This window comes from Ixodes scapularis, unplaced genomic scaffold (genome assembly GCF_016920785.2).
Source record: "Ixodes scapularis isolate PalLabHiFi unplaced genomic scaffold, ASM1692078v2 PGA_scaffold5__190_contigs__length_132052651, whole genome shotgun sequence".
In the NCBI taxonomy this organism is placed as follows: Eukaryota; Metazoa; Arthropoda; class Arachnida; order Ixodida; family Ixodidae; genus Ixodes; species Ixodes scapularis.
Genome location: NW_024609880.1, coordinates 28024503 through 28033825, shown reverse-complemented (window position 1 = coordinate 28033825; position 9323 = coordinate 28024503). Strand labels below are relative to the sequence as shown.

Genomic DNA, 9323 nt, shown 5'->3' with positions numbered 1-9323 from the left:
ATGGAACCCGGGACCTCTCCATTACCAGTGGAGCGCTCTACCAACTGAGCTAACCAGGGGTTAGACGTCAGTAGAGCAAACGGGGTGTTATCAGCTGCCACCAGTCTAACACCAACAAGGGTGAAGCTTGCAGTTTAATGTTATAATTATAATGCAATTAAATGCAAAGACTGGTGGCAGCTGATAACACCCGTTTGCTCTACTGACGTCTAACCCCTGGTTAGCTCAGTTGGTAGAGCGCTCCACTCGTAATGGAGAGGTCCCGGGTTCGATACCCGGACCAGGCGGATTTTTTCGGTCGCTCACCAGTCAGCTAGCTGTGTTTGGAGATTTGTGTTTGTCCTTTGTCCCTCTTGTTCCCCTTCTCCAGGGATTATTTTCATCATTATTGTCCAGCTCGCTCGCCCCTTCGCATTTGATTGCATTATAATTAGAAATAAACCGAGCCCTAAACATTCGATTGGGTGTTCGGCGTTTTAACGCGGATCCAAGTAAAGGCAGCCCTTCTGTAGAAACACCACCGGTTGTCTGTACTGAACTCGCGTAAAACACGAAGCTATGCGGAGGGCAAGTCGTCTGCTGTTGCGGTCACCTCAGAACGACGCCGAGTTCTGATTGATTAGGATCGGAAGGACAGTGGGTAGACAGACCTCAATGCGGAATGCCTTAAAGTTTACCGACTATTGTTTTTTCATCAATGACCTGTTAGGCGCATGGCGTTCTGAAATCATCGCAACCCCCGCGCAAGAACCAGACGAACTTGCACTCCCCACCGTGCTGTCAGCCCTAAGCTGACAGCGCGGTGGAAGCTACGTTGGACCTATGAAGGCACTCTAGTTGGACCAGTTCTGCGCCTATCTCTCGCCACGTGATCACGGCGCTCCCGCCCGTACCCACGCACGGAGAGCGGGGTCAGCTGATCAAAGAGAGGCGGCTGATTGACCCGGCGTGCACGCAGTCCCGGGTGCATGATGAGCTCACGATCCCCGTCACTTCCCCACCGTGAAGGGAGGGAGCTCCCGGGGCGAAGAGTTCCCTGCCTGCTCGTGGACGCTCCCAGCTCTGCCGTGCTTGTGGGGCGTTTTGCGGATAGTTGGCGCGCCTCCTCTCTTTCTGCCAAGTGAGGGGACGGATCCTCACGTGACACGTGCAGGGGCACTGCGTACCCCGCATGCTTCGCCTATTATCACGACGGGTTTAGTAGCCACTGTCCGATCTCGCATAGGCCGTAATGACAGGCATATTTGGCATGCCTCGCACAATTCGAATTTTAAACGTACCTACTGGAAACTGGGCACGCGAACGTCGTTTCGCAATGAGTTTCATGTCTATGTGATTTTTTTTTAGGGCTCCACTCAGAGATGGTGGAATGTAACCATAGAGCATAGGACGGCAGCCGTGAATTTCTTATGTCCTATACCGGCCTGGTCTGCATACTGGCTAGCAAGCGCGCTCCCAAAGGCCGTGGTGAACGCAAAAACTCCGAGAACGTCATAAAAGGGAGGCTGGGGACGAGAAACATAACCGCGAGAAACAATGACAAGCTTTAACAAAATATATGAACGATGATGCCTTTTGAGTTAACATTTCGAAACAAATAAGCTGTTCCGTTTAATTGAAAAAAAAAAAAAAAACGCTTCCGTTTAATAAAAAAAAGAACGCAAGTTGTTTTACTTTGTCGTCTGCTATCCGTTCGTGCATCCCTGCTGGGCGCGGAAGGCGTGTAGGGTGGAGCGAACAAATGACGAGACAACAATTAGAGAAAAAAAAATTTACCGTGGTAAGTTTTTCCCGAGCACAGGGCCAGTGGGCCCGAGAAAAGGCCACTTAAGTGTCCTTTCAAACCAAAGCGATTTACCGACTCAACAAGCTTCGTTCACGACAACGGGTCATTGCAATTCGGGTCCACGGCCAAAGCCACTGGTTTCCAGTTTGAACCGCACCATCTGTGCTCCTTAGAGGACGAGGTGTCGTGTTGTTATAACTGGAGAAAAAAATATGCACCCATAAATTTTAGAGATTCATGATTCAGCTCGCTAAGGTGTACGGTGGTTTTGAAGTCTCGACGCTTATTCGAGCAGCGTTTTTGGTATTTTTTTTTACATATTTTTATTGGCCAGTTTGTTTTTACAGTGGCAACGGCGCCAATGGCATTTCCAACTAAAGAAATATAATTCGATACAGGGGATTTTAGGGTTTGTTAGTGTGTGGACTAATCACTTTATTTTTCATTTTAGAAGATTGGGAACGCAGCAAATTGAACTCTAATTTCGGAGAGTTGGAAATCTAGCAAAAGCATACTTCGATGAACCCCAAACTTTCGGGTGGGAAGGGAAAAATCATAAAAGGCGGAATCGCAGTCACTAGGGAACAGCACTGGGGTTCTCGGAAGAGCTTCGTTTGTCCTTGGCCCTGCCCACGGTCGCCGTGCCACCGCAGCGGGGGTGGGGCCGGGGGCCTCGATGTCTTTCGGATCGATGCAGGTTTTCCCTTCAGAGGTTTCCCGAGTTTCCCCACCCAGTTGGCGACACGGCGGCGGCGGTCAGCCCACCTGAGACTGCGCTGCGTGTCGCGCGAAGGGAGTCCCGCGGACGCCTCGCGTAGCGCTGAGTGGACGCAGTTCGTTAGGCGACGAGGTTACTTGGCGTCAACCTACCTGGGCTGCTGGTCCGCGGGATCGTTGCGGAGGGGCGCTCCTTGTTCGAGGTCGGTTCCATATTCGTCACGTCTTCGTGGTAAGACGCACGTCTTTCCAGGGGTTTACGCAGGTATTGAAATTAGGGGGGGTCTAAATTTTTAGGGGCGGGGGGGAGGCATGGCGAATAGAGGAGTCGTTGCGAATCAAGGGGGTGCCTTCAGAAAAACAAGGGGGGTAGGGCGGCTGTTGGCGGCGTTTAAAACCAACGAAACTTTGGACTCCTCGCCAACCCGATCTGGCGAAACTTAGGGAAGATGGTTGGAGCTCAGTCGTTTGTCTGACGTTGCGCAGAGCGCTGAGCATGTGCTCTTTTTCGTTGCGAGCGAAATATATATTGTCCCGATTAGAGGTGCCATTTAATTTACGCTTCAGAGATACACGCTTAGAAATAGGGGGTGTATAAGGGTACACCCCTTGTTCCATATGTAGCACCCCAAAACTACATTTGGACGCTCAGTCCAGTGACGTCGAGCTGGCGATGCAAAAGTTTACGAGCGGCTTGACAGCTGTTGTATATAACGTACTAAATAGCTAATGTGCGTAACAAAGACTAGAAGAGAAAAAAACACAGGTTTTGCAGCAGGACCAAGAAAACCTTGATTGTCTTACTTATAATGCAATTCAATGCAAAGGGGCAAGCGAGCTGGACAAGAAAGAAATTTCCTCGGGCCCACTGGCCCTGTGCTCGGAAAAAACTTACAACGGTAATTTTTTTTTTTCTCTAATTGTTGTCTCGTCATTTGTTCGCTTCACCCTACACGCCTTCCGCGCCCAGTAGGGATGCACAAACGGATAGCAGACGACAAAGCAAAACAATTTGCGTTTTTTTTTTCATCATTCTTGTCCAGCTCGCTTGCCCCTTTGCATTGAATTGCATTATAATTATAACATTAAATTGCAAGCTTCACCCTTGTTGGTGTTAGGCTGGTGGCAACTGATAAAACCCGTTTGCTCTACTGACGTCTAACCCCTGGTTAGCTCAGTTGGTAGAGCGCTCCACTTGTAATAGAGAGGTCCCGGGTTCGATACCCGGACCAGGCGGATTTTTTTCGGTCGCTCACCAGTCACTTAGCTGTGTTTGGAGATTTGTGTTTGTCCTAATTGTCCCTCTTGTTCCCCTTCTCCAGGGATTATTTTCATCAATGTCTTACTGTAGTTTTTAATTCCTATATTAGCTATTTCAATATGTTGTATCGGTCGACTCTCAAGCCGCTCTTGAAAGTTGGTATCAAAGGTTCAACGTCTGTGGACTGAACACGTCGGATTGTTGTTTTGGACTGTTACATATGGGAGAAGGGGTGTACCCGTACACCCCCTATTTCTTAGAGTGTAACGAAATCTATTAGATTGGATTTCTTCGGCTTCCCCTTTGTAGCGAGAGATCACAGAAAATCTGGATATAGCCAGTGGGCCCCTCTAACACTTCCACCGTCTTTTCCATCTGGAGATTGGGTCCTCCCTCCGTTATCGCGTCTCTTGTCCCCCAGGCAGTCGCTGTCACATCCACCATTGAGCGAACGTACGCCCGTTGCCATCTTGTTGCGTAAAATCAGTGTTGCCAGTTATCTGGAGCTTTATCGAAAATCGAAGGCAACCCTTTTTTTAGTCCTCCAGACGGTGTAACACTGTTGGCGAAAGAACAATACGATGTCTCCGGAGCTTCCTGACAGCCTATCTGAAGCTCGGGAAGATTTTCGAGTGCGCAATAGCGTTCCTCGCGGCACGTTCTGCACTAGGCAACAAGATGTCCGCGCCCACCCTACAGCCGGGGAATAGAGTGCCCGCCTTTGCCCACACCTGATGTGGGCACTGCGCATGCGCAGAGACCGATTTCGCGTGAAGCGTCTGCACGTGCACCGTGCCGACAGCAGCGCCACCGCGCAGGCGTGACGTGTGAGCCGCGCGTGAAAAAATAATAAGGTATTTCAACCCGGAATTTGCGAGAAAACTTATAGGTGAGGGAAAACAAGAATGGTCCGACAATCGGGCATTTTTCTTGATGAACACCTTCCAGCGACGTGGGGAGACCAAATCGACGTTCAAGATGTCTGCGCCCTAGCTCATTTGCCGGCTCTATATAGTCCCGATGAGGGGCCGCGGGTGACAAGAAACTGGGGTAGGCCGACGTCTCCGTTGATGCGGGCGGCTGCATCCGCTTTAAATTTGGGCACCTCGCCCGCAACCGGGAGCGTTCCTTCATGTCCGCTCATGTAGAACCGAGCCCATTTCCGGCCGGGGGGCTTGGCTCGTGCCGTCTCTAAAATTAGCATCATCACTTTTACACCGCTTCCTTTTTATCTCGATGCGACCGCGAAGCACGTGTGCGTGAGAGCTTGCGACATCTCGATGTAATGCTGCCCTCAAATCCGTCGCACACGACTGATTCTCGTAAAGAGTGCAGAGGGATGGCTCTGTCATTCTCCGTGTTTTTTCTGTCTTCTTTTTTAATTCGCATCTTTTATCATCCGGTGTGATTTGGTGACTTTAAAGGCGGGTGCATCGTTTTTAGGCGGGTTCAGTGCCACCTGATCATTAATGACTCGCCTGTCATTCGCGTCTCAGCATCCAGGGCCGTACCCAGAAAAAAATTTCGGGGGGGGGGGGGGGGGGGGTTTTGGGGACAACGGCGGCCATTTTGAAAGTGTCTATTGTCTTATTTTCGCCTATGAATCATGTGCATCGGTGGCATATAATGCAGAGTTACAGCAAACCGGAGAACCGGTCCCGGTTTGGTACCCGGTGGCCGACCGGCGCCACTGCGCGTGCGCAGAGGTGGAGATTAAAATCGGCTGGCTGCCAGTGCACCAACCAGGGCCGTACCCAGAAAAAAATTTCGGGGGGGGGGGGGGGGGGGGGGGGTCAGAACCCCTATCCCCCCCCCCCCCCCCCCCCCCTGGTTACGGCCCTGTCAGCATCGCCCTGGGGCTCTAGAACTCGTCAAACACAAAGTTTGGGCCGAAGTTCACGCAGCGCACCGATTGGACTATCTCGACGATGACTTGGCGCTTTTGTCGGCGACGTTCAATCGGCGCGCATCGCAAAAATTCGGCTCCAGCTTTGTGTTTGTCGAGCTTAGGGCTCCTGGTGGCAACGTGTCGACTACTTTGTTCGTTTCTACAGCCGCCGTCGCACTGTGTTCGCTGCACGCGTAATGGCACGAGTATCGGCGGACACGACCCAAGCACGCTCGAAGCTCGGGAACTTCGTGCATGCTCGAACACGTCTGCTTACAAGACTGTCTTGTATGTGATGTAGTAGCAGTGTGACCGAGGCACCAAAAGCGCCTTCTGGTAAAGGGGTAGATCACGTCGTGTAAAATCCGCGACTGCTGCGTCAGAAAAGGGAACTTCCATCTCAAACTCAGCCAACTCGCTTATTTCTCTCGCTCCTTGTATATCCGCATACGGTCGCTAACGGCCTTCTTTTCCTCATCACAGTCTCGGGTTTTGCGCGCTACGATTAATTACCAACAGCTCGCCCGCGCACTCGCTGTCTTTTCTTCGTAAAGTGATGGTTGGTGGAAAACACACGTTCAAGTGCTGCCGTCCCACCGGAAGCTCTGCGATTACACATGCGGCAGATTACGGCCGCCATTGCTGACCTCTTGTCTTACCGAGATACCGAGCCACTGAAACGGGCGTCGACGAGTCTCCACAAAGGTCAATGATAGGGAGAGTGACTCAATAGAATCTATGATGGTGATAACCTGGCCTGTCATGCTAATAATAAAGTGAAGGAAACGGAATGAGAGGAAACAAAAACTGAAGGTCGGTTATGGCGGCGCCGGTGCACAGCTTCTGCGAAGCGTATTAACGTCGTGAAAAAGAATAACACATGAAGTGTCGTGTTTTTCAGTCTGGCATTAGAGAGTTTTAGTAGATCGTTTTTTCGTCCCGATAACGATAAGATGCATGCCCAAGGCCGCCGGAAGGGAGAGGAGGTATCGTTATCGGGGCGAAAAAACGATCTGCTAAAACTAGGCCTTCTGCGAACTCAAGAAGAATTAATAATCACATATCTGCAGTTCTTTAGAAGCCCAGACTCAACCCGGGCGACGGAAACGATTTTACCAGTGCGTGACGGCGGCACTCAGTTAGTCGAACGACGTTTCAGCGAACGCCGACTTTTTTTTATCGAAAGACACTTTAGCCAATAGTCGACCGCCGCGAAGCGGCGTTTACGGTTAGGCCAAGTGGGTCAACATTTTTGTAATGAGCGCAGACTGCCGGCCGCGAACGCAGGGGGGTAACACGCGGCCCGTTGTTCGCTAGAACGTCGATTTTTCGCTCAAATGGCATTGTTTGCTAAAACGTCATTCGCTTATGTGATATGGACCCGAGAGTAGAAAGTTTTAGCAGATCGTTCCGATAACTTCTATAACGATAAATATACGAGACATGCGCGAAGGCACCGGCAGAGTGTTGGGTATCGTTACCTGAACGATCTGCTATAACTGCTAGAAATCCTTAGTAGTTTTTCTCGATTTCAATAAAAACATTTTGATTTTTGCGGAAAACTTGTTTATACAATGGCTTGTTTTGAAGTTTAATGGGCAAGCGTTGCCGATGTTTACACAGTATAAAAGCTAGCGTATAATTTTTTTAATTATTTAGGTCGCTCATTAAAAAAAAAACACTGAAAATAATTTTTTTTTAAAATTTGGTTGGGACACGTTTTTGCAAAAAAAAAATAATTTTACGCGTAAAAAAAAATTTTTAGAACAATATCGACGGCGCGAGATTTATTTTAAATTCTGCGCGCAAAGTCCATGACGTCACGGAATGGTCATACACTCTTTCCACTTCAACGTGATGGCGAAGCCGATCGCCGATCCACCTCTCTTCCACGCGCTCGAAATGCCGAGAGAGAAAACAAGGGGAAAGGAGGTGACTATCGAATAAATTGCGTCTCGCGCCCTCAATATTGCCCTAATTTTTTTTCGCCTAAAATTTGTTCTTAGGCACGCGTGTCCCAACCAAACAGCTGAAAAAAAACTTTTTTTAGTGACCATTTAAGATGGTAAAGCAATTTTCCGCCAGGCAGCTCCAGCTCGTTTTCTATTTTTATTTACGAGCGTGTTTACGAGCGTGTCACGTGCGTTAAGTCGAATTTTCGAACTTTCGTCGAAAACCTGAACCTGGTCAAACTCGAACCTTGGCAGACGCGTGCTCCGCCAGGTGAGACCTGTCAGTGCATGTGCCGCGTGTCGCAGAACCTAGTGCGGATATGCAAGACATCGTATAAACGACGGCGCTCTGGTTTTCTTGGTTGTCTCGTTTCAAGAGTGCCGCATAACTTCCGAGCAGTAACGGCTGTCATCTGGGACGCTCGGGACGTGCTTTGTGCGAGCCCGGTCGTCTGTCGTCGGCATCCGGCAGGCAAGCTTTCTCAATTAGCGGACGACGGGCGAGCCCGACTCTGGCGATATCGAAACCAGACGCTGCCGCGACGCCGTCTTCTGAAGAAACGAAACGCAGGAAGGGGCAATGCGAGCGCAGAGACCGGGCAACTGCTAATGCCATATCCTCTTCCGCCCCGCGTTCTATATTAGTAACCCCGCCTCATCGTATGCAGCGAGTCAGCGACGCCCTTCCCGTTGCCTTGTCGTGCACTTGGCATTGAAACGGGTACCCGTACCGCGCGGCACTGGGCAAGTCCGCTTTTGAGCCTCAAAGCGATTTTTTTTAAACTATAAAATATATTCCTACTGTCTTCACCTCAACATTTGCCATAAAAAAAATAGACGTGTGAAATTTTTTGTAATGCCGAATTAGAGCGAAGCTCTTAGAAAGGGAGAGTATGAGCGTCACGTGTGACGTCACGAGGATAAAATTTTACCGATAAATTTTGCAAAATTTTTTTTTGCTCAATTAGATTTTTTGTTAAATTTTGCAGAAAATTTTGCTCCTGAACTAAATTTTTCCACTAAATTTAGCGGGAAAATTTCTCTGCCAAATTTTACCATCGTGACGTCACACGTGATGCCACTCAACCCGGGAAAATTTTTCCTGCTAAATTTAGTGGAAAAATTTTTCCCGCTAAATTTATTGGAAAACATTTTCCCACTAAATTTAGCTGGGAAATTTTCCCGCTAAATTTCCCCACTGAATTTATCGAAAAAATTTCTCCTCTACATTTAGCGAGAAAATTTTCTCGCTGTATTAACCAAGAAAATTTTACCCTCGTGACGTCACGTGTGACGTCATTATGGGAAACGTCCCATAATGCAACGTGGGGTTGTGCTGATGGTGACGCCGCTCAAGCTGGAAACGGGCGCCTAAGAGCTTCGCTCTAAAAGCGATAAAACTGACCAACTTGACGGCTTGAAACTTAGAAAGAACTCCCGTCATATTTCTGCCAGCCGGGAAGCCCTGGTGGGCTTAGTTACGGCTTCATTGCATAGTTGTTCTTCGTCAGCTGTATGTGTATGCTGATGCATTTTCCTGCCATCTTTTAGCTGCTGATATAAAGCTTTGTGGGCTTCTGCCTTTTGACTGCTTTGGACTTTTATCTATGCAGATCTCAATGAGCCAGTAAATGCTTTTGACTGTGGTGCTCAGTTCTACTTCAGCTTGCACCTGTAACCTTCAGTGAGTTCCATGCAAGAGTGCAATGAACTGTGGTT

The 9323-nt window shown here is 49.1% G+C and overlaps 1 non-coding gene across 1 annotated transcript; it reads left to right on the top strand.

Annotated features, from left to right (window-relative positions):
- The first annotated feature begins 214 nt into the window (after window positions 1-214).
- On the top strand, window positions 215-287 carry Trnat-cgu. Its single transcript has one exon. It is a non-coding gene; the product is annotated as a tRNA-Thr (tRNA).
- The last annotated feature ends 9036 nt before the right edge of the window (window positions 288-9323 follow it).